The following is a 19,503-nucleotide window of genomic DNA, read 5'->3' on the forward strand; positions in this document are numbered from 1 at the left end:
GGTTATACGTGATGTGGGGTTTCACTGGTTGTGTATTCATATATGAACGTAGGAGAGTTATGTCCAATTCCTTTACTGCCTTTTCCTATTTCCATCCCCCTTCCCTTCCCTTCATTCCCCTTTGTCTAACCTAATGAACCTCTATTCTCCCAACCCCCACTTTATTGTGTGATGATAGCAATTGCACATCAGAGAGAACATTCAACCTTTGGTTTTTTGGGACTGGCTTATTTCACTTAGCATGATAGTCTCCATTTCCATCCATTTACCAGCAAATGCCATAATTTTATTCTTCTTTATGGCTGATTAATATTCCACTATTTATATATACCGTATTTCCTTTATCCAATAATCTGTTGAGGAGCATCTAGATTGGTACCATAGCTTAGCTATTGGAAATTGAGCTATAAACACTGATGTGGCCACATACTATGGTATGCTACTTTTAAGTCCTTCGAATATATACTGAGAAGTGGGATGACTGTGTTAAATGGTTAATTCCATTCCATGTGTTCTGAGGAATCTCCATGCTACTTTCTGTAATGGTTGCACCAATTTGCAATCCCACCAGCAATGTATATCTAAAAAGAACAAATAAAAAATGTATGAGTAACCATTTTCCCCCACATCCTCACCAACATTTATTGTTACTGGTATTCTTGAAAATTGCCATCCTAACTGGAGTGAGATGGAATCTCATATGTAAATCTCTCATGTAGTTTTAATTTGCATTTTTCTAATTGCTAGGGATGCCGAACATTTTTCATATATTTGTTGACTGACTATATATCTTCTGTGAAGTGTTTGTTCAGTTCCTTTGCCCATTTATTGATATGAGTTATTTGGGGTTTTTTTGGTGTTAAGTTTTTTGAGTTCCTTATATATCCTGGAGACCAATGACTTATCAGAACTTTTTTAAGTGGATCTGTACCATATAATAAGCTATGGCCATTTTTGTCTGGGATTCCGGGTTTTACCTGTCACCTGATCGTGAAGTGGTTCCTGGACCTGTTACATGTCACAGGTGTCTTCAGGGCCTACTCTAAGCATAACATCTCTGTTTCTGATTCTTTTATCTCGTAACTAAAAGAGAAATGGACCATGTCACACTTAAGGATATCACACCTTAGTCACATTCAAAGGATGACTTCACTGGCCTGTTTGGTGAGGGGTGTCCAAAAGATCCTCAAACCTCTAAAACTGCCTGACTCTTACTTAGAGCCTCTCAAAGCCTGTACAGTCTTGAAAAGTCTCTCAAAGTTGGTTAATGTCTTATTCTATGGAGCGGAGTTCAGTTCTGTGGTGGCAGTGTGTCTCTAGAAGGACAAAGCACTACTACTTCTCATCTTGCTCACGGTGGTGTTAACGCTGCTTCAGAGCTAACTATTTGCCAGTCGAGGTCTTTCATTCATGCAACAAGTCCTTATTGAAAATTAATTATGAGCTAAACAGTAAAACAGAGCAAAGGCTCTGCTCTCATGAGGTTCACATTCTAGTCAAGGAGACAGACATAAACAAAATGAATAAAAAGTAAACGATAAGTTACAGGATGATAAAAGTTAACAGGGAATAAGTTGTGGAAGGGAATAGTGTGCCAGGTGTAGCGGTGCCTGGAGGTGCAGGTTGAGTTATCCGGAAAGCCCTTGCCGAGAAGTGCTGGGCAGAGATTTGATGGAGAAGGTAAGGACATTGACCCGATAGCCCCTTCCTCCTTGAATCCACCCCACAACTAGACAATGGGATTTTCCACTGGTATCTGTGTGAACATACCTATATGAAGCCATCTAGAGAGACTTAGGAGAAGCTGATGGACATGATGACGGGGTCACTCAAGGACTTAGGAAACCAGAGGCCTGAGAAATGGGGCTTGGTCTTCATTAGCTGGAAACTCTCCTGGGGTCTCCCTGCAGACAGATCCTGGGCCACCAACTCTCAGCCCTGCTTTGACCCAATTAAATGTCTGTAGGTGTCCCATAAATGGGACCTGCAACTCTCTCTTTCCCGACCTCTGACAGACAGGAACGGATGTATCCCTGACCCCCCCTTCACCTCAGGTGGGGCAGGGACACAGTTGCCCCGCCACCCCCTAGCACTTCTCTATAGAATATCTGCCTCTTGGCAGTGGAGGCCTAGTCACGCTCAGCCCTCAGCTGCCTGGCCCTGGCAGGTAAGTGCTTCCATGGTTCAGAGCCTGAGTTCTTCCATCGCTTAAACACCACTAAGACTGCATAGCTGTGGAGGCTTTATTTATAACTAGAATGCATTTCCTGGGCACGGCAACGATCTTCACTTTAAGAAGGACTCTCTTCATAGGGTGCCATCTGTCCAGTCTGAGGGACTCTGAGCTCAGAAACGGCAGCTTGAAATTCTTCACCTGGGAAAAGGATACCGCATTGTTACTGAGCAGTAGGTTCTGCAAACTTTGCAGCCAATTCTGGCTCTGACAGACAGGAGTCATCGTGATCCTCCTTTTACAGATGAGAAAATTATGGCACAGAAAGGTTCAGTAACTTTTTCCAAGTTCACACAGCTAATAAGAGGCACAAGAAGGATGTCTCTTTGTGATCCTTACCTTTAAATATTTCTGGATAAGGCTTTCTTAGTAAGAGAACTCAATGAACAGTCCGTAATCAGGGCTTTATAACACCAAGTGGCTTCCATCCCTTGCCACCCTCACTTCCTATCTCCCAAGGAGTTTTTATGCTTAATGACCCTGAGACCAGCAGCTGTTAAGAACGACCCCATGTTGCAGATGCATGTGCCTGTCAAACCCAGGGCCTTGTGAGGCCTGCCACAACCAAGCCACTTCCCTGAAAGTTGGCTTGAGGGAGGGTCTCTTTTTCAAAAAAGCTCAGGGTTTTGATTGACACCTGTTAAAACACATCTGGGAAAATAACATGGGAAAGTGGACAGAGCAGGCATGGCCTTGTGGATCCATCCCTCCAGTTCTTGGCCACAGGGTAATCAGCATTCTCTCGTGCCTACGAGGGCCATGGGGGGAACTATGAGAAACTCTCTGCCGGAAACTCCAGGGCTCCAATGCCAGGGCAGAAAGGACCCTAGGACAGAGCCCTGGACCACTGTGCAGGCCACTTTGGGCAAGTCCCAAGACAGAGTGAGGAATGGAGCCAGGCTTGTGACTCAGATCCCAAGGCAGGCACGAGGATTCCTGCAGGAGCAGGGTCTGCGTCTGCCTCCCAGGCTTGGTTCAATCCTTCCCTTTATTTTGCCGTGCTGCTCTGCCTCCGTATTTGGTGGGGTTGTTGCTGTTGCTGTTTGATTTGGTCACATTATTTTCTCTAGTGAGTTTAACCTGTGCAAAGGAACCAGGAGAATGGGGCTGTGACCTTGCTTGGATGAGAGTTTGAAAGGACTGAAAGCAGAATGCCCAGGTAACTCTTTTTAGTGTATGGTGGAGGCTGAAATAGACTTCAGAAAGACCAAGTAGCAGGAGAAAGAGACACAACCCTTAGATGGCCCACGTGGCCCCTGCAGGGCTTCCAAACTCGTAATGTGACAGGAGCCACCAGGACATCTTGTTAAAGTGCAGACTCGGTTCTGCTGGCGTGGGAGGCCTGAGGTGGTGTGGACAGCACTACTCTGCAGAGCACACTTGGAGCAGAGAAGTCTCGATGAGGCCCAGCCCCCCAGGTGTGCGGCCAGAATTTGTTTTGCTGGGGAGATTTGAGGAGGAGGAAAACAAAACAAAAAAAAAAGAAACACAAAACAACAGCCACAAAAAACCCAGTGCTGTTTTCAGCAAAGAATGTGTCCCTCGAAGCCTAAAAGCTCATGGACACATCTCTGCAAACAGAAGGACTGGGAGGAAAGAGAAGCTGGCTATTTTCATTGACAAGTTCCATTTCTTTTTCATGAAGTTTAGTGTGATTGTAGGAATGATCAGAAGTCCCGGCTCTGTTGAGTCACCCTGCCTTACCAGAGAGTCTGAAATTCCTACCTTGAGGAAAAGCTATGTTTTATTATGATGCCATTTCCCCGAAAATGACCCACTCAAAACAGTTGTTCTAACATTGATGCAGAAAATGAGTCCCGTGATTAAATCGTCTAGGGACACAGTGAAGTAAAAGAGGAAGAGCGCATTTCCTCACGTGACTCCAGACAGTGTCCACGCTGAGGAGCATCACGGATAACTGAGACGGCCACACAGCAGGACAGGGGCCTCTTGGTGGACTGCAGGCTGGCCTTTTGCTGGACTTCTCTCTGTTCCCTTCCTTTCTTTCTGTACAGCAGTTTGTAAAATGCCAACTACACTGACAAGACTTGTGGAGAGGTTCTTCATTTGTTTCAGCAGAGATTATTTTTTCAGTACTTAATATTAGTGGAAGGGCCGTGAAATAAGTCCTCATAGACCACAGTTGTGAACTTAAATTGGTGTCAGCCTTTTGGAAAATTCTTTGCAAGAAATTAAACAAAAAATAAATAAACCAATAGGAATATTTATAAACCCTTAAAGTACTAACTTCTATGGTCCCATATAATTTGGCCATCAAAAATAAAATAGAAAAAACCTAAATGCCTTCCTATTGGGAATGCTTCAGATTATCTATGATGAGTGTCTTAATCCATTTTCTGTTGTTACCACAGTAGCCAGGAGTAATTTATAAGGAAAGAAGTTTATTTTGGCTCATGGTTCTGGAAGCTGAGAGGGCTAAGATCTTGGCTCTGGCATCTATTCAATTTATGGCCCCACCTGTGCTGCTGCAGGTCACAGCGTGCATGCAGATGAGGAAGGACACAAGGTGCCCTGGCTTTACAACAGCCCACTCTTGGGGTAACTAAGCCAGTCTCTCCAGAGCAAAAACTCACTCAAGAAAGGCTTCAATCCACTCACAAGGACTCCTCCTCCACCACCAAACACCTTTCACTAGGGTCCACTCCCAAAAGGGAACACTGAGGAATTAGGGTCTCAGCACACGAACGCTGGGGAGCACAATCAAACCACCACAATGGAATCACTCAGTGTAATACTATATGGCCATTGCAAATGTCTAGAAAACCACCCAAGTGTACTTGACAGTGTGCTCAATTGATGGGGAAAACTAGCTGAAATTCTTTACTCCTCCATCCCTGACCTTTGCAAATGACCTGGAAGCCCCTTCCCACCCAGAGATAAAATCAACTTCCCCACCCTAGTACCCATGTGGGGCTTGTAAGTTACATGGGCAACAGGTGGCAGTGAGGATGAAACCATTTCTATTCTCTGCCTCCCACCCCGTCTTTCTCTCCATGTGAACAACCCTGGACTTAAGAAGCCATCTGTGGGAGTTCTGTAGACCCCCAAACCAGTCTGAGAGCCAGCCAAGATCATCTGGTGGCAGACCCATGACCAAGTCAACAGAGTATCTAAGAAACTTTTCAGCTACCCCTTGAACCCATATGCAATCATGTATGGTCATTATTGTAATCTACTGAGAGTTGGAGTGGCAATAGGTAACTGACAGAGTTATAATATAATATAAAAAGAAAAAAATACAGAAAAAAATGTATCAATAAATGTGAAATAATTATGACCCAAAGGAAAATGGAATGTGTGAAAATGTAATGAACAGTCATGGCAGGTGAGTGAGTTTTTGAAATACTGATGTATTTCCTACACTTCCACATTTCCACATTGTCTCTGATGAATATGCATTGATAATGTTTGTAAATTATAAATAAAAAATTGGTTCCTTTAGAAATAATAACTCAAGAGTCACATGTGGTTAACAATTGCCGGATACTCTAGTAAGGAGAATCCTCGGGCGCAGTTATTTTGATGGCATAAAAGTTGATTGGTTCAATAGCATGAAACCACAAAAAGAAGAAGACCTCACAAAGGGGATTGACCCATGGTAGAATACCTTAAGTGATAGCCAAAGGACTGTGACAGGTATCATAGCTACAAATGTCCTTGTGCTCTGTCTATAGAGAGGACCTCCTCCACAGCAGACGATGATCAGATACTTCACACCAATCCAGCCTCAAAGGTCCTTTGTTCTCCAACACTGCTGTCACACACGGCCATTTCTCCTTATTTCACATGGCAGAAAATATATGTTTTGTGGAGCTTTTCCTCCAGCACAGAGAATGTTCTGAGTCAAGAGCAGTTCGTGGCAGCATATCTAGCTGTTTCTAATTTTGTCAACAGTGTGTGTCAAGTTGCCACAGAAACATTCGGACCTCCTCTCATTGCATCAGGTGTGATCATGACTGTGCCCACAGGGCTATCACCTTCCTCCCAGGGCTCACAGCAGGGAATGCCCTAAAAGCCATTATTGCCATGGATCCAGCCAGAACCATCCTGGGATGGAAATGTTTTGATCATGCAGCACATCTTAGGGGAGTTTTCTTCAGCATATGGTATATTACTTATGGTCATGAACACATTTGGAAAAATAGGTAGCCTCAAGTGAAAATCTGGCATGAAATGAGGACTGATAGCCCCCCCAAAAGGAGGCAGCTCTAAGTCAAAGTGGTGTGCTGATCTGTGCTGCTTAGGAACCCCAGGAACACCTGACCCCGGAGAGACCATGTCTGGGCTCCTACCTGGAAGACACTTAGCATCTAGTCTCCTGGTATTTTAAACTCTGAAACCCAGTACCTGTTTGATTAGAAAGTGAATTATGACAAAAATGTGAAATAAAGGCTTATATCTGTATAAAAAAGTAAAAACCTCTTCCCAGGAAGATAATAAATGTTTATAAAATACTTATAACCCAGAAGGCATTTCAGTTTTAACCATGATACATACTTTTCTAATTGTCAAATTCTCTAATAAGATGCAGCTCTTCTCACTCTGAAATTGGTGGGTTTTTACATGTTATTTTGATTTGAGGTCAGAATGTGAGTGAGCTTTAACCCTAGAAACTAAACAAGTGACAGCTTGGGAAACTGAGCTGACATCCTTATCATTAAATAATGCACAATGGCCACAATGTGTATGGAGCAACTCCTTCTCAGGCTGAAGTGCTGTACTTTCATCTGAATGGGGGCCTGGAACTCAGGAAGCCGGTGTGCAATCCTGGGACTGTTCACAGAGATAGTAGCAGGAGGGACCTCTTCTCAGGATAAAAGCTGCTTTATGATATGTCAGGAAAGACATTTGAAAGTACAGACAGGATTAAGGACAAGACTTTGTAGTTCTACAACAACTTTCATCCAAGCATCTAGTAATGTTTTACTGACATACAGCTTTAATCTGCATAACCTCTGAGGGTAAGCAGCGAGTTTTACTATCCCCACTTCATAGGTGGAAAAACCAAGGCAGAAGAGGATACATACTAGTTAAATTTCTTCAGTTTCGAGCAACAGAAAAAAAAAAAAAAAGTGGCCAATTGAGTAAATTTACTATAAAAATAAAAATAATTAAAAATTAAAAATACTAGGTGGTTGCATATGTTTATACATCTAGTTGTCATTTTTAAGAAAAATCCAAAGAAAGAAAATGGAAGCTAGGCAGGCATGAAACTACTCATGCATATTATGGGATGGATGGAAAGGAAAGGAAACTTCTTTTAGACTTTGGCCGGTCCACCGTTCATCTCTCTGCCCCTCTTGGAATGGACCAGGATATCTGAGAAGCCAAGAAGGGAAGAAGGTAAACCGGAACCTAGCTCAATGAAAGACTGTATTCTCTGCATTTCAGGGCAAATGTGGAGGAGTGACATGTCTTCCATTTTTCTCCCACCAAGGAAGTGCATGCACCTCAACACCCCAAGCCATTCCCTGTTTCTAGGTCCCTGCTCAGCAGGAGATGGATGCTTTCCTAATTACCAAGTCTTCCTGTGTCCTGAGTTGTTCATCCTCAGGGATGTGTTCAGAGCTGGTTCCAATGTTGCCATCCAGAATTCCTCCCACCTTCAAACCAAGGCCTCTTCTGTCTCAATGTTCTCACCTGTTCAAAGGAATTAGGTAATGAGAGTTCTAGGATACAGGGTTGTTATGAGGATTAATAGAGATGGTATTTGTAAAGCACTTAGAGTGATCAGGAACACAGCATGATCTATTTGTAAGCTGCTATCATCCTCTTCATCATCATCATCATCATCACATTGCCATCATTCTTATTTTGAAGCATGGGATATTTACTATCAACAACCTTCCATTCACCGATGCAGGTTACCCTCAACACTGAGCTGGTATTATTGTTCCCATTAAATAAAGAAAGGAAGAATACAGTTCCCAAATGAAGGGCTATCAGCTCCTGGGTAGCACCTTCTCCTGCTTACCTCCACAGACAGTCTTTTCCCTTCCCCTGTTAGTTCCAAGAAGAAAAGGCAAAACTTCTCATCAAATACGGTGAGCTTGCAGTGGTGGAACTCTTGGCACATGGAAGGAAACATCTCTGTTGGCCACCCATCACCAGGGGAGGAAAGGAAATCTGCAAAAAGACAAAAAATAACAGTGCTGGAGAGGATGGGAAGAAAAGGGAACTCCCGACACTGTTGGTGGGAATGTAAATTAGTTCAACCATTTTGGAAGAAGCATGAAGATTCCTCAAAAGAACTAGAAATAGAACTACCATGTGATCCAGCTGCCCCACCACTGGGTATATATTTAAAGAAATGAACTCAGTACTTCAAGAGATGATTATACTCACATGTTTGTTGCAGCATTGTTCACAATGACCAAGATGCAGAATCAACCTACGTGTCCATTGGTAAGTGACTGAATAAAGAAAATGAGGTATACACACACAATGGGACATTATTCAACCATAAAAAAGAATGAAATTCTGTCATTTGCCGCAACCTGAATGTAACTGGAGGAAATTATGTTAAGTGAAATACTTCAGGCATAAAAACAAATACTGCTTGTTCTCACTTAGATATGAAAGCTAAAGTTGATCTCCAGGAAAATAGAATGGTGGTTCCCAGAACCTGAGAGGAGTGTAGGGCAGAGAGGGCTGGAGAGCAAATAATGAAGGGGTACCAGGGTGCAGTTGAATAAGAGAAGGAGGACGGTAACTAGGGCCAGCAACATTGAACTGGCCATTTCAAAATAGCTAACAGGGAGGATTTTCAATGTTCCCAGTGCGAAGAAATGATGTATGTCTGAAGTGACAGGTAATCCAATTATCCTGACCAGATCATTACATGTATTGCATACACGCATCAAAATGCAACACTGTGCTCCATAAATGTGTAAAATTATAATGTGAAATTAAAATATATATTAACCAAAACTGTTTAAAAAGAAAAGAAAAATTCTCTGGATATGGGGAAAAGTAATCCATGACCAACCCAAGCATTTTCCCCACTAAACACGAAGTACCTTCAGAGAGTTGCTCTGCCAACATCAAAAAAGTGGTTCCTGACACTTGGCAAAGACAATCACGTGTACATTGACCTCAAGATCCTGGAGAAAGATAAGGAAAGTTTTCCAGAATACTTCTATGTTCTGGATCCTTCGGACAATTACCTTTTCTTCTCCTTTCTTGCCATCTGTTGTTCCAGGGTTTTCTTCTCCCTCTCCTTCTTAGTCTAGAAACCATATTTGTTTGGCTTCATACTTGTTAATCTTCCCTAATTGGCCCACTGCCTTTGTCTTCTCTCTGAGCCCAGACTATACTCCGATGACCTTTTTTCTCATAAACACTGCAAATTCAACATATCCAAAACGGCACCCCCCCCCCCCGTAACCTCATCATCTCGCAAAGTCCTCACCTCTTATTATGATGACAATGCCAATTGAATTTCAACTTGAGTTCTGCAGCGATATTCAAACCATAGCACTGGGCGTCTCCCCATCACTGATCTTGGGTGCTGTTTCAGTGGTCAAAGGCATTTAAACCTGAATCCAAAGCCACCTCTTTGCAGTCCCCTCACTGCTCCTTGCACATCTACCAAGGACACATGAGGCATGTGTGTCGATAAAACCCTGTTTGATTTTTTTCTTGTTAATTATGTTTTGCCACAGGGATCTTTCCCAACTAAGAACAATAAAGGATAGAGAGGAAGTTATTTGTTTCTCCCACAGCCTCGTTTCCCACGCTCCCTTGCTGTTAGCAGTGTCATGTGACTGGGCCTACTGAGTCCTAGACAGTGGAGTGCAGATGGAGGTCATGTGCCCACCTCCTGGCCTAATCCTTGAGAGCTTTCTGCACACCCCTTCTCTGTCCCCTTGCCTGCTCTGCTAGCTCAGCGTTGGTCACCAGACAGCTTTGGAAGGCATGTCTTGAAAATGGTAAGGCCAGTGTCAACCTGGGACCCTGAGTAACTTCACGGAGAAGACGTCTTTCTGTTGCCAACTAGAACATATGCCTCTGAGAAATAATCTTGCATGGCATTAATGAATTCAGGGTTTATCTGTCATAACTCCATAATTAATTGCACTCATTAATGTATCTTTCTCAAGCAGAAATTTGACCTTCTGAAACCCTTTGTTTTCTGCCCATCATCCTTGAAATCAAGTCCAGAGCACCCTGGCTCTGTGTCTTAACTCTCTACTCTCAACTCCCACCATTAATATTACACGTTTCACTTGCCAGTGAGTATCCGTCTCCTAACACGCCTCTCTGTCTCTCCCTACCTGCCTCCTGGTGTTTGGCACACTCTTCTTATTTTGTTTTAATTACAGACTCTATTAATGTTCACCTTCAAGGATCAGTTCAAGTACCATCCGCTCCAGGAAACCTTCCCTGCCTCCCCAAGTCCTGGCTAGGTTTCTGTCCCCTCAGCGATCCCCGCTACCTCAGTACATACCAAATCATCCTGATCGTGTGACCATCTGGTCTTTTGCATGGGATACAAGTGAACACCACAAGGAAGGGCCATGACTTGCATGCAGCTGCAGGCCCAATGCCAACACTCTTTATGTTAAGTCACTGAAACCTCCCTCATTCCCTCTGATTCACTTGCAAGACTAGTGGTGTGCCTTGTTTGTTCACTGGGATTCTTTGGTGTATAGAAATACTCCAAGAAAGACTTGCTTATCAAGGAAGTTCAGACCTAGGTGCACTTTTTAATGAGAACCCTCGTTCAGTTGGGTGAAACAAAAAGTGGGCTGGGGGGCTGGAGATGTGGCTCAAGCTGTAGTGTGCTCTCCTGGCATGCGCAGGGCGCTGGGTTCCATCCTCAGCACCACATAAAAATAAAATAAAGATGTTGTGTCCACTGAAAACTAAAAATTAAATATTAAAAATATTCTCTCTCTCTCTCTCTCTCTCTTAAAAAAAAAAAAAAAAAAGTGGGATGGCGAGGAGACATGAGCCTTAGTTCTCAATTTCAGTCCCTGGTGCTGACTTGCTCAGCTGTCATGGATCAAAAAGTAGATGGTAATGTCAGCAGAAATGCCCCCACCCCCCTGCAAAAGCTCAGATGCAGGGATCTTTGCCAGAACTCCTGAGGCCATGCACTCAATAATCAGGTCTAATAAGCCATCAGAAAGCCTCTGGAAGCCCACTTTTCAGCTGAAACAACTCAGTAAACATTCCCCTAGCCACGCATTGACCCATCCCTGAAGATCCAACCAATTCACCAGGTGGGTTGAGTTGGTTGAAGAAGCCCCTTTCTACTTTAGACTATAACTCAAGTGAATTCAAGTGGGAAAAAAAAAAAATATGTGTTGGGTAGGGAAAGGCCCTGCCCATTCCTTCTCCCTAAAACCCAAAAAGGCTATTTATTGCTTTCATTAGGAAAAAAGAAAATTCAGATCTCAGCAGCACAGAATAGTTAACCCTTCTGGAAGAGGGAGAAATGACTTTCCCTAATTTCCAGTGGATCTCCAAGAGCATAAAATGATGCACAGGCAAACTCCCAATCACCTTGCTACTTGGTTCAGTCACCTACGATGTTGCTAGCACTAACATGGCTCTGTCCCTTGAGGATCTCAAGGCACAGTTACAAAGGTGGATGAATAGATACAAAGCTAGAGTATGGTGGAGGTGAGTGAGGATTGGTCTCAAAGGAATTCCAGGGTGTGTAACAGAGGCACAGAGTAGGTATGCAGCCCAGCCTGACAAGTCAGAAGAGACAGCAGCCGAACGAAGCCACAGAGGACCAGGGACAGTTGAGAGGGAAAGCCGGAGGCACAGGAGGAGAGGAGAGGTGTTCTCTCTTTTTTTCATTTTTAGTTAAGCTATAAAAATATTCTTCCTCTTGTTAAACAGAGGTTAAAGGGAAGTCATTAAAGATCTTAAGCCTGAGAATGACATAATGATGGACAAGCTGGAGGGAGGCCAGAAGGGAGGCAGGGGGACCAGTTCCGAGGCTCATTCTCCACTTTCCTCCGGGATGAGCCATCTTGCTAATTATAACTGGCCCTGAAACCACAGGCAATGACAGAGCACCAAGGGGCCCCTTGCTCCTGCCAGGATCCGTAATAAGTTTGGCTTGACAGAAGACTTGGCTTCCTTGGTCTAATTCTCTTGCAAAACCCCAGAATTTACCCAATGTCTGGGTCTTGAAGTTTTGCAACCTGACCTCGTTGGACCTAGGGATGTCCCCTTGACTAAGGGCCTCGGGAGGGGAGCTAAAATGGAGCTGCCAGCTGATGGGGGAAACCCACAGGGACATGGAGTTCCCCTTGGTCAACGAGGAGGAAGAGGGGTTAACCATGGTGCTTCTCGCCCTTGAAGGGTTGAACTCAAATTTGTAGTTCTTCTGAGATGGTCAGAAGCCAGGGTGAGTCATAAGCCTGGTTGGCCAAGGGGCAGGGAGGGAGATGGTTGTGAGTCACCATGGAGGGGAAGTCTCATTAGCTCTGGGCTTGAGAAAGACCTAAAGCCCAGGGCGATGGTGCCTTCTGGTTTCTCACAGGTTACCTTTAAGGCTTTGAGTGGAGCCAGGACCTCATAAAGGACTGTATGGTGGCCTTTTATTAGTGAGTCTAGAAAACTAGAAGTGGAAAGATAGATTTAAAAAAGAGACAGGTAAGAGACAGGGTTGGTCCTGGGGAAACAGACTTTCAGATCTTTTAAAAAAAAAAAAAGATAAAAAGTTGTGCTTTGTTCTTTCTCCCCCTCTCCCTGCAAAATATGACTTGGTAGCACCAAGGTGCTGTAGGAAGCATATGAGTGACCTTTGGGGCCAGAAAGGTCTGGGCTGGATCCCTGCTCCACCACTCCTTCACTGTGTGATAGTAGGTAAATTGCTGAATCTCTCTGGGACTTACATTCCACACCACCAATTGGACTTCAAGCACCAGCCACGATGCCCACCCTTGAACGACAACTACAAGCCTGGTACTGGACTTGGTTTCTTATTTGCATTATCTCAAATAATTCAGTGTGCTAGGTTCAGGTGTGGTTTGTCCTAGGATGATTCATGTGCTGGATATATGGTCTCCACTGGAGGATGTTGAGGTGGTGAAAATTTCAGGCAGTGGGGACCAGTGGCAGATAACTAGGTCAGGTTCTTCTGACAGGGTTAATGCCAGTACTCTGGAATGAGTTAGTGGGATATTAATAAAGCAGGGCTACCCCATATGCTTATTCTTTTCTGCCCATGACCAATTCTCTTTCTACTTCCCCACCCTGTTTTGATCTAGCCAACTGGCCCTTACCAGAACACCAACACCGCACTATTTGGATATTTCAGTCACCAGAATCAAGAGCCAAATAAACCTCTTTTACATATAAAATACCCAGCCTCAGACATTTCACTATAGCAACACAAAATAGGCTAAAACAGCATCTCTATTTTATAATAATATATTCATATTCATATATTCACTGGGGGCAGTCAGGAGGATTAAATTGAATGACCCAGTACAAGACTCCTAGCACAGCACAGGGAATTCAATTGAATTTACATATCTCTCTTATAAAAGAAAGGGGGGAAATGGCTTTAATTTTAGTCATTCTTGAACTTTACTGCATTGTTTGCATTTTTTTCTGAATTTAACTTCACACACATCATCTTCATTCTGATTTGTCATATGCAATGTCTTAGAACTACTAACACAGAACAAAACAATGAGAAGCCAATCTGCCCAAGCAGCAAGGAGAACTGGGAATATCTCTTTCTGTGACCTACCTATTCCTGCAAGACCTTGAAGTTCGAAAGGCTCCTCTGGCTTTGCCAACCTACCTTCAGGCTGTACACAGAGAGCCATGGGGGCAAGCGAGGCGATTCCTCCCCTTGGGGTGTCAGATTTCTTTATCCTTAAAGTGAGGATTCCTTGGGTACATCTTGTATCTCAGAGAAGTTATAATTATACAATAATCTAAAACTACAGCTCCTGACAGAAAGGACTGTGGGGTTGATTTGGTTGAATGATCTGTAGATAAATAGCACACAGAAATTGGTACAGGAACCGTTGATAAATGAAGGATGAAGGGAAAACAGATGAATACTAACTGCAGCGAACTGCTGATTCCTGTCTGCCCAAGAGCCCAGAAACGTGTAAGGAGAGTGCTGGTTTGGAATCAGACAGCTCTTTCTTAAAACCCAGGCTCTGCCACTTGCCAACCTTGTAGGCACGTCACCGTCACCTCTCTGAGCCTTCATTTTTTCATCTATAAAACTGGGGCAGTACTACCTCTGAACTGTGTGGGATCATATCATCTATATATAACTCTAACACGCGCGCTCTCTCTCTCTCTTTCTCTCTCAATACATATAGAGTAGGTTACTCATATGAGAATATTCAATTCAGGGACTCTTATATACTAGGCATTCAAAGTTTTCTTTCCCCAAATCCCTTAATTGGGAAAAACTTCATCCTTTACATTTTCTCAACATCTTCCATTGATTTTCTCCTAATACAGAAAATTTGTGCTATGTGTGCAGTTTTGAAAAGAAGACCCATGAAGAATTTCAGATTTCTTTACCAAAAAAATGAATTTGCTGTTCTTCTTCCCCCTTCTCTCCACTTCTCCCCTCCTCTCCTTCCTCCTCCTGCCCTCTTCCCCTCCCCTACTCCCCCCACTCCTCCTCCTCCATGCATTAATTTGAATAGCAATGTTAGATCACAAAGTTTGACATAGGGGACAACTTAGGGAGACATGTTAACATGGACCTGGAATAAGAAGTCAAAGAGTCTAGACTTCATTCTTGGTTCTGCAATGAGTTTTGTGATGTGTGGCAAATAAGCTAACTTCTCTGTGCCTATGTTCCCTCATCTCCAAAATAGAGACACTAATAATATTTATACCCTAAAGTTGTCAACAATTGACATAAAGGAAGCTCTTAGAATAGTGACTGGCCAATATTTATTGAGATGCTGTGAACTGCCCAAGGTCACATGGCCAGGAATAAGAGTACTCCCCACATAGCAAGGGGAGGGAGAAGGCAGCTGTAAGACCTTTGAGCAGAACAGCCTTGAAAACCACCATGAACTACGTGCAGCTCTTAGATAGCATTTCTTTTTTTTAATTTAATTTTTTTAAATGTATTTCTTCTAATTTGTTATACATGACAGCAGAACGGATTTCAATTCATAGTACACAAATGAAGCACAATTTTTCATTTCTCTGGTTGTACACAAAGTAGAGTCACACCATTCATGATTTCTTGGAACCTCCCAGAGCACAGGAAAGCATCTTCATCTGTTCCATACTGCCAGCGCCCACAGCGTCTGGAACAGAGCTAACTCCAAGGGGAGTCGGTAGAATGAATGGACACAGAAATCAATTAAAAAAAAAAAAAAAAAAACCTCAGAGTGGGAATCAAAACAATATCAGGACTTTTGAAACCTGAATAAGTCAAATCCTTCCCAATAGATGAGATGGATGAGGAATGGGAATCTAAATTTCTAAGAGATAAAGGAAATAGAAAGCCCTTCTCCCAAGCAAATGAGGCTCAGGGGCTCTCTATTGGAAGGGGGACACACAGTCCATTGTGGGTGTGCCCTGGTAGGAGGGGAGTAGATGACTGGATTGACTGGTCTCTCCCTACCTAATCCTCCCAATGCTTCCCACTTCCACTTAAGCTTGGAAGCTTGGTAGAAATTAAGCAGAAATCAAAACTGGGTTGGGAGGAGGAGTGGCCAGAGTTGCCCTGGGAAGAAGTAGTCTCATGAAAACAGTTTAAGTTCTCTTCTCATGTCAAGTAGTAATCACTGAACTTGTGGTCCCTGGGGCATATTCCCATCTGTCATTGCACTGGAGACCCTCAAGATTGCCATAAGGTAGGAAGGGCAGAGCCTCTTATCCCATTGCACAGATGTGAACTTGCCATGGAGCAAGCCAGACCTGCCTGGAACCATTTAAGGCTCCAGGGTCAGGAGCAGGCACTTAAACAAGAAATGAATTTATTCTCTAGCCTCCCCTTCCAGCTCATTTAGGTTCCATACACACACAGGGCAAATCCCAGAGCCCCGACCTCATGGCCCTCTTCTGGGTGTCCCTCTCCCAGCACCAAAGGAAGCCTGTTTTCACCACTGAGATGTTTTTTTGTAAACTGTTGGGCGGTCTGGATATTTTAAATGGTCAGTCAAATAAATTCTGACAACTACCTGGACTCAGATCCACAGTCAGTCCTGTAATGACTGGTTTGGGTGAGTCACTAAACACCTTGAGACCTCAGTGTCCTCCTTTCTAATGGAGAAAATCACAGGGGATTTTATGTTTAAATAAAATTTCTATAAACAATTAAAACTTTCCATGATGGATCTAGCTGTCCCATAGGGTAATGTTCCCATTGCTGGTAGTTTCCCAGCAGACTGGTATGCTCTCTCTTAGTAAGGGCCCTGGATGATGGGGTAGATGGGATCTGGATCCCACATGCCCAACCACTTCAGAGTTGCCCAAGGGACATGTAGAAAATGCAGTTCCATTGGTCACACCCCTATGTACTCTGATGGCAAACATTTCAGATGAAGTTCAGACACCTGACTTGTTGTTGGAAATATTTGGGTGTTTCCATTAGCTAGGGCTGCCAGAATAAAGTTCATAATCTTACCAATCTGGTGGCTTAAACAACAGTGTTTATTTTTTGCTTGTTTGTTTTGTTTTTCTGTTGAATTCTGGAAGCTAGATGTCCAGACCAAGGTGCTGGCAAGGTGGTTCCTTCTGAAGGTCCTGGGAGAGAATCTGTGCCTCTCTCCTAGCACCTGATGATAGTTAGCAACCTCTGAAATTCCATGGCTTCTATATACACCATTGCCCCTCTGATTTCATCTCCGCATGACATTCTCTGCATGTTTGTCTGTCTCTCTGATATGCACATAGTCATGCTACTTTAGCTCACCCTCCTGACTTAATTTGAATTTGATCATCTGTAAAGCCCATACTTCCATATAAGGTCATATTCACAGGCACTGAGACTTAGAGTGTCACCATCATTGGCAAGGATACAGAGCAACCCCTAACTCCAGGTGATCTTCATGTGCAACCAGAGTTAATAACCTCCAGTACCGCAGGCCAGAGCTTTTCAAAGGGAATGTACCTAGAAACCCACAGGGGATCTTGTGAAAGGGCAGGTTCTGCTTCAGTGGGTCCTGGGGCCTGAGAATCCACTTTTAGAACCAGGACATACTGCCCTTGCAGGTCCAAGGGTCCTGCTTTGAGTAGTGCAGTCCTTTTCAAGATAGAAGTCGCACAAAATCCAGAAATGCCTGCCAAGCAGCAGGAAGTTCTCTGCCCCGTTTCTACAGTGGAAAGGGGTGCCAATTTTACGATTTTATTTTACTTATTGTTTATTTTTAAATCTCCCCTCTGAGTACCCAGCAAAACACCTGCTAAAACTCGGGATCCTCTATGCCTGACCCCAAGAGCGAAGACTGGCAGAAGGATGGAAAGAAAAGACTGGGCTCCCAGGCTGGGGGGAGAAGTTTCCCTGGTTCTTACACATCGCCCCCACCTTTGGCCTGTTCTGTCTCACATATTCAGGGTGATTTTGTTGTTCTTGTGTTTGGCGCTGTCCTCCCATCACCCCGCCCTCCCCCACGCACTTCCCAACACCACCATCTGTCAGCCCAGCCCGGCCTGAGCCCAGGCTGGTGCAGCTGGCTCCCAGGAGGTGACCGCAGGCTGGTCACCTGCGAGGGCCGAGTCAGGGGCCGGAACCTCCGGGCCCAGCAAGGCCAGCCCACAGCCGCGGAGCAGCACAGTCTCCCCACTGGAGCGCAGCCCCAGACGCCGCCGCCGGCCAAGGTGCGCCCGCCGCGCACGCGCCGCCCCCGCCCGGGTGCGCGGGCGTGGACAATGGAGCAGGGAAGCCGCGCACAAAGACGACAGCTGCGCGGCAGGGCCGGGAGAGGGGCAGCCGCCCGCGCCTCCTTAATTTATTTATAGATGCACTGGCTCTTTATGTGGCCTAGTTAAGGAGGCCTTTCCATAAATACATCGCAACGGATGTTATTCTAGAACCCACCAATAATAGGCACAGCTGTAGAGGTTGTTGCCGGATTAACAGCCCCACCTTCCTCTCTTCCCCCCTCCCCCGAAATAGAAAATAAATAAACTTAAAAGTGCTGGTGTTGTTCTCAGTGTTTGCATGCGAGAGAGCAATGATATTTAACAGTGAGATGTTTCTTTGAAAACATCGGGAATTTCTTAGGAAAGAGAAAACCACGAAGCAAGGCAGACCAAAAGCCTGGGTGCTCTCCGCTCCCATCCTTGGCTGCAAGCATCTGTTTAACCCAAATACAACCCTCTTTCCAGAGACCACACGTGGGGGTGACAGTGGTGGTTCGCTTTTTTGTACAATATGATTTGCCAAACACAATTCCGGCTCTTCCTGATCTGCTCACTTCTTAAGGGCGTTGGCCCTACACCGCCCACTCTGGAGTCTCAGGGCCCAGAGAATCAAATCATCAGAGAGCCATGAAGGAGCCCCCAACCCCGGATCCCTTTGTTATTTTTCCCAGTTTGTTCTACAGACCCTTAATTCTATTATCCGGCTGTAATTTGGTTCTGTCTCTCCAACATTCTTTCTTTTATTCTCCCCCTTTCTTTTTAATGGATCGATTCATCTGTAATTGGATTTTCTCTGGCTCTTACCAGCTATTAAAAGTAGCTAGGTCTGTGTGTGAGTGTGTGTGCTTCCTCCCTAGGCCATGCTTCTGATGTCTTAGAGGTTTTGCTCTTGCCGGGGGTGTCCAAACAGGAATTCAATTCCCTGATCCTAGTAAGGTATCAGGGAGCAGCAGGAAGAAAACAAGCTTTAAAAGCTGACAAACCATAGCAGTTCTTATTTTGTTTTAAGGTTGACATTTATTGGGCTCATACTATGTGCCGGGCGTTCTTCCAAGCACTTTATAAGCATCAGTAATCCTTGCCACAGCAAGGATTTTTAGGCAAGTCTGGTTATTTCTCCATTTTACAGATGAAAACACACAGAGACGGAGGAATTAAGGAACTTGACCAATGCTCTCAACCAGCTAGTGGCCAGACTCTTGATTAAGATGCTGTTTTCCCAAGTTCTACACATTTCAGATCTGTGTGGCCTTGAACATGGCTTTGTTGTTGTTGTTGTTGTTTTTCTGTCTCTGTTTTCCACATCTGCAAAATGAACAATAATGGATATTTCTCTCACAAGGAAAAAAGCTCAAAAGTGGCCAATTAACTTGCCAAGTAGCAGAATAAAAATTCAGACCTCTCTTCTTCACTAAGGTACA

The 19,503-nt window shown here is 44.2% G+C and overlaps 2 long non-coding RNA genes and 1 pseudogene across 4 annotated transcripts; 2 read left to right on the top strand and 1 right to left on the bottom strand.

Annotated features, from left to right (window-relative positions):
• Window positions 1-2,229: 2,229 nt before the first annotated feature.
• LOC114093942 (uncharacterized) lies at window positions 2,230-10,778 on the bottom strand. Of its 3 annotated transcripts, XR_011708113.1 has the most exons (6): window positions 10,704-10,778; window positions 9,666-9,841; window positions 9,421-9,482; window positions 8,229-8,380; window positions 7,774-7,894; window positions 2,230-2,374 (listed from the first exon to the last, which is right to left on the bottom strand). It is a non-coding gene; the product is annotated as an uncharacterized lncRNA (long non-coding RNA). The 3 variants fall into 3 exon arrangements; XR_003582955.3 differs by lacking the exon at window positions 9,421-9,482; XR_011708112.1 differs by lacking the exons at window positions 9,421-9,482; window positions 9,666-9,841.
• LOC114096487 (presenilin-associated rhomboid-like protein, mitochondrial pseudogene) lies at window positions 5,953-6,584 on the top strand (annotated as a pseudogene).
• Window positions 10,779-12,304: 1,526 nt separating the features above from the next.
• On the top strand, window positions 12,305-18,357 carry LOC114093679 (uncharacterized). Its single transcript, XR_011708114.1, has 5 exons — window positions 12,305-12,623; window positions 12,759-12,871; window positions 12,989-13,183; window positions 13,893-14,059; window positions 17,605-18,357. It is a non-coding gene; the product is annotated as an uncharacterized lncRNA (long non-coding RNA).
• The last annotated feature ends 1,146 nt before the right edge of the window (window positions 18,358-19,503 follow it).

This window comes from Marmota flaviventris, chromosome 7 (genome assembly GCF_047511675.1).
Source record: "Marmota flaviventris isolate mMarFla1 chromosome 7, mMarFla1.hap1, whole genome shotgun sequence".
In the NCBI taxonomy this organism is placed as follows: domain Eukaryota; kingdom Metazoa; phylum Chordata; class Mammalia; order Rodentia; family Sciuridae; genus Marmota; species Marmota flaviventris.